The sequence below is a fragment of the Crocodylus porosus genome, unplaced genomic scaffold (assembly GCF_001723895.1).
Source record: "Crocodylus porosus isolate Cpor-Errol unplaced genomic scaffold, CroPor_comp1, whole genome shotgun sequence".
Taxonomy (NCBI): domain Eukaryota; kingdom Metazoa; phylum Chordata; order Crocodylia; family Crocodylidae; genus Crocodylus; species Crocodylus porosus.
The window spans coordinates 1,270,155-1,274,702 of record NW_017728886.1 but is presented as its reverse complement, the minus strand read 5'-3'; positions in this window follow the sequence as shown (position 1 = coordinate 1,274,702).

Here is a 4,548-nt window from a genome sequence, read left to right as displayed (position 1 = left end):
GGGGACAGTTGAAGGGGGAGGGGTCTTCCAGGCCCTCCTGCCCCTTGCGCAGGTGCCGCCAGGCAGCAGCAGGGGTGTGCGCCGCGGGAATGGAGTGAGCGAGGGGCAGGGTGCCCCGGCCTGGCGGGGGCGCTGCCCCCGGGCTCCCCTGCCTGACCCCGCCGGCTCCGGCCCGCCTGGCTTGAAGCCGGGGCTTGATGGGGTTGGGGAAGGGACCGGCCCGGGCCCGGGCCCCGGTGAGGCTGCAGAAGGGGGTGGAGAAGAACAGCCGTGGGCACGGGCACGCAGGCGGGGGTCGGGCTGAAATGGGCTGAAGGGGTTTGTTGTCCTGTGCTGGTTGCAGCGCAGGTTTCTCTGTATGACTTCAAACTTCCCAAGTGGCGGTGTCCCTTTGCTCGCTGCCTGCCTCGGTTTCCTCGTTGCTGTCAGTACCTGCGCTGTGTGCCCACATCACCTGAGCTGGGGCCCCAAGGGCTGTTTGCCCAGGAACATTGCACTGGTGCCAGCTGCTGCTCTATCCCCCCCAGACAGTGGGCACAAGCTGTCCTCGGAGGGGAGAAAAAGGCCTGTGGCTCCTGCATGTCAGCATGCCTCTTGTTTGTTTGTATCTCTGATATAAAAGGGGAGACTGAGCGGATAAACGGGCGGGACTGGAAACCTCTGACTATGCGCAGAAAGACTGTGGGGCCTTCGAGCCTGAGGAATCACGCTGCCCTTCCTGAGCCTGGGGTTGGTTTGAAACTGCTGGGGGAGCTCAGCTCAGCGTAGCTGGTGCTCAGGGACCTTTCCGCTTGGAAAGGGTCACAGGATTGTGAATGATCAGGCTGGCCTCCGTGTTGCAAGTCGGGTGCTGAGTCATGTTTGCAGGGCACTGGTAGCAAGAAGGAGGAAAACGGCAGTCCTTGCCATTCCTGTTTATCTGCTCGGGCGGGGAAGCACTGCTGGCTCGGCGTCTCTGCCTTTCCAGGAGATGCAGCCCACAGCTGTGCTGGATTCCTGCCCAGAGGGAGGCTTTCAAGCCAGGGGTCTCTTGGAGATGGTAGGCCCGCATGTGTCCCGGGGATGGCACATCTTACACCCCAAGCAGTGAAAAGCAGCACAGTGGCAGCCTTGGATGTGACTTCCCAGGGTAAAGGGCATGGGGGTGGGGGGAGTATTTATTGCGTCTCTACAGCTTTGGCAGCCCAACTTCTCTGCGCTTTGCTGGGGCCAGGAGTCCCTGGGAGGGTCGGTGCCCAGTTGGCCTGGCTCGTCCAGTCTTGCTGTCTGGGCTGAGATGCAGGAGCGGGTTTGTGCAGCTTCAGGCTTTAATGCCTTTGGGCACCAGGAACATGGGAGGATCTCGCCAGGGTGTTGTACCCTAAGGAGCTGCAGGGACAAAAGCACTTTAGGTCCTGGCGGGTTAGGAGGCAGTGGTGAGGAGTGCAGTGCTCTGACCTGCCTTATGGAAGTAAGTGACCAAACTCCTGTTATCCAAGGGTCCCGCAGCGCCTGTGGGACCGGTTGCATTTCCCCTGAGTCCACCCTGATGCATGCGAGAGGCTTGTGTCGGTTCCTCACTGGCAATATGGTCTGAACCCCCCAGCCTCCTGCCTCGCCCTCCCACTTGCTGTGTGAGCTTGGGAGTCCTTCATCTCCCCTCCAGTCTGAAACAGGGAGGTTGTCTGCCCAAAAGGCCAGTCCGATTCTTGGGAAGCGCTGGATCCTCTGGAAGATCCTGTGGAAGTTGACTCCAGGAGCATCTGCTCTCGGTGGCTCGATGCCATGGGCTCCCATAGCAGGATGCAGGAGCTGTGCTGTCCCAGTGTGGCTGACAGTTCCCCACTTCATTTGTTCTTGTAGCCCAGCCCTGGTGAGATGAGCCTCTTTGGCTGGTTGTCAGCTTGACGTTCGGCCTCACGTGGTCAGCAAGGCCCTGCCGTGATCTGAACATGACTGAGTTTGGTTGGCATGGAGTGGGGTCTCCCTCAGCTGGCACTCTGCTCCAGCCCACCCTGGGGCCAGTGACCCTCTCAGGGTATGCCTTTGCCACCTCTATGCCCGCGTGGGTGGAGCAGGAGTGAGGGGACAGGGCAAACTTCCTGCGGACAGCGCAGACCTGCCTTCGAGGTGCTCCGTGTTCAACGGCCATGGTGCCCCGGACCTGCGGGAGGCTGTCCGTTGGAGAAGCTTTGGCCACACCTGCTTACACCTTTGTTGGAAGCTCTTGGGCTTTGCCTTCCTGCAGAGGTGACTTGGGTGTTGTGCGCATCTCGGGGCCCATGCATGCTTGTGCACATGGTTGTAATGCAGGGCACAGTGCCTTGGGCCGTGTGCGACAGACCCCCGGTGAGCCACTCACCAGCTGCTACAGCAGTTGGTTTGTGATGTGGGCACGTACCAGTGCTGCTTGTCCTGCCCTGTCCCCTCAGCCCCCCACCCCCTCAGGGGTATGCAAGGCCTCCTGTAATTCTCGGGGGGAGTAGCAGGTTAATAGCTCAGCAAACAGCGTTGTGGGCCATGGCCCTAGGAGCCTCGCGTGGACGCAGCACCTTGGGTGCTGTTTTGCATTATCCCCATCCTGGCCCTGCTGGTGGGAGTGCTGGCAGGCAGCCTCCTCATGAGGGCCCTCCACAGTGGGTCCCAGCTGTGTCCTGGGAGGCTCCTGGCTCATCCTGGAGCTGTGCGAGTAGCGGCTCCCAGTACGCTCATGAGGGATCAGCCCATGCCTCGCGGGGCTGCAGGGAGCGGATGGCTGTCAGGCTGCAGAGCCTGTTCCCTACCCAGCATAAAGCTGTCTCCGCGCTCCCTTCGCCCTGCTCGCCAGAGGCCGTGCCGAGAGGGCCAGCCACAGGCTGGAGGGAGTGGGCCGGGGAGCGCCCCCCATTCTGAGCTGAGAGGCCTCGTGCCTGGCAAACAAGCCTCGGCTGGAGGGAGAGCTCGGTGGGATCCCCAGCGTGCCGACCGGTCCGTCGGCTCCTCGTCTGCAGGCAGCGTTTGGCCAGGGGGAGCAGAGCCCTGGGGTCTGGCCTGCCCTCCTGCCTGAGCTGGGGCTGCGTCACACCAGGGTTAAAGATCAATGGGATCCACCTCTAGCCAGGTGCTCTGCCCCGCTCCTTCGGTGTATCGGCAAGGGCCGCACCACAGGGGTCTTGTGGGCCAGACATCTCCTGGACGAAGCGCACAGCCTCGCGATGACCATGCAGGTCCCGTGGGTGGGTGGTTGTGCTCGGGGAAGGGTGACCCGGCTGGGAAGGCACAGGCTTTGCACTGCCTGCTGGGCATTGTCGCTGCCTGATGCAGGTCTCGCCCTTGCTGGCCATGGTCAGAGGCTCCTGCAGGTCAGGCTCGAAGGTCACAGACTTGAGGTCCCCGTTGGCCCGAGTCCTGCGTCTGCAGTGGTAACGTGCGTTGCCTGGCACCGCGTCTTGTAGGCACATCCCTGCCACGGCCTGGCCACCGCTCAGTGTCCCTGCTGGAGTCTGTGGCAGCTCTGCTGAGTGAGACCCTAGCAGAGAAGCTGCTTTGGGGATTGGACCGTGACCACGGTTTGTCCTGTGCCAGAAGCATGGTGTTGTGGAGAGCAGTAGCTCAGAGTCATGGCTGGGCTAGGTTTGGACCAGGACCAGACCCAGGACTGAAGGGCAGAGGTTTTAGCACCCCAGGTTGCAGAGCTGGCCCCAGCATATCACCCTAGTGAGACCACCCCCACTCTCCTCTCCACAGTCTTAAACCTACTCTATGTCCTAGCACCTCATCCCTAAGGATTGTGCACAGCTTGGGGTCTGGTCAGGTACAGCCTGCTTCCTCTGACCTGTACGGCTCTCCTTCTGGGCCTTGCTCCTGCGTGTACCCTTGGCTGGCTGGTACAGTGGGAGTTGGGACTCCTGGGTTCTCTTCCTGCATCTGCCATGACTTGACTTACACCGTGGGCATGTAGCATCAGGATCCCACCCCGTGCTGCAAGCTGAGAGCTCAGCTCGTCGGCCATAGGCCTGTGCCCAGCTGCTTGCAACACTCTCAAAGGCACCAGGAGCTATGAGGTGGGGCTCCCTTATGACCCCAGAGCAGCCAGCTCACAATGGGCAGGCCTCTTCGACTGCCGGCTGCTGGCCTGACATGTCTTTCCGAGGGAGGCCTTGCTTCCCCTGAGCGCTCCCTGCCATGGAGCTGTGAGTCGCAGGCTCTCCCCCACTCCATCTCTGCAGCTGCTGGGGCTCTCCTGCATGGCCCAGAGGGGTGGAGCGCTCCAGCAAGTGGGCGGCATGCCGCTTGGAGAGCGCAGCGCACCTGGCACCCGGGGAACCTGAGGAAGCAGACGGCGGAGAGAGGTGTGTGGTCCGGGGCCCTGCAGGTGCTACGCACGGTAGAGATCTCTGCCGCCTGCAGCCATAGCTCCTGGGGCTCCCACCCAGCTGGCCCTCCGTGCTGAGAGCTTGGGCGGCTGCCGTGCCTACGACCAGCAGGTTATCCAGGAGACTGCCCGTGGCGATCAGGCAGGGAGCTGCAGCAGGTGCTCTGGCTCTTCTCTGGTGGTTGAGCCATGGCTCTGATCCCTGAGGGTCACTT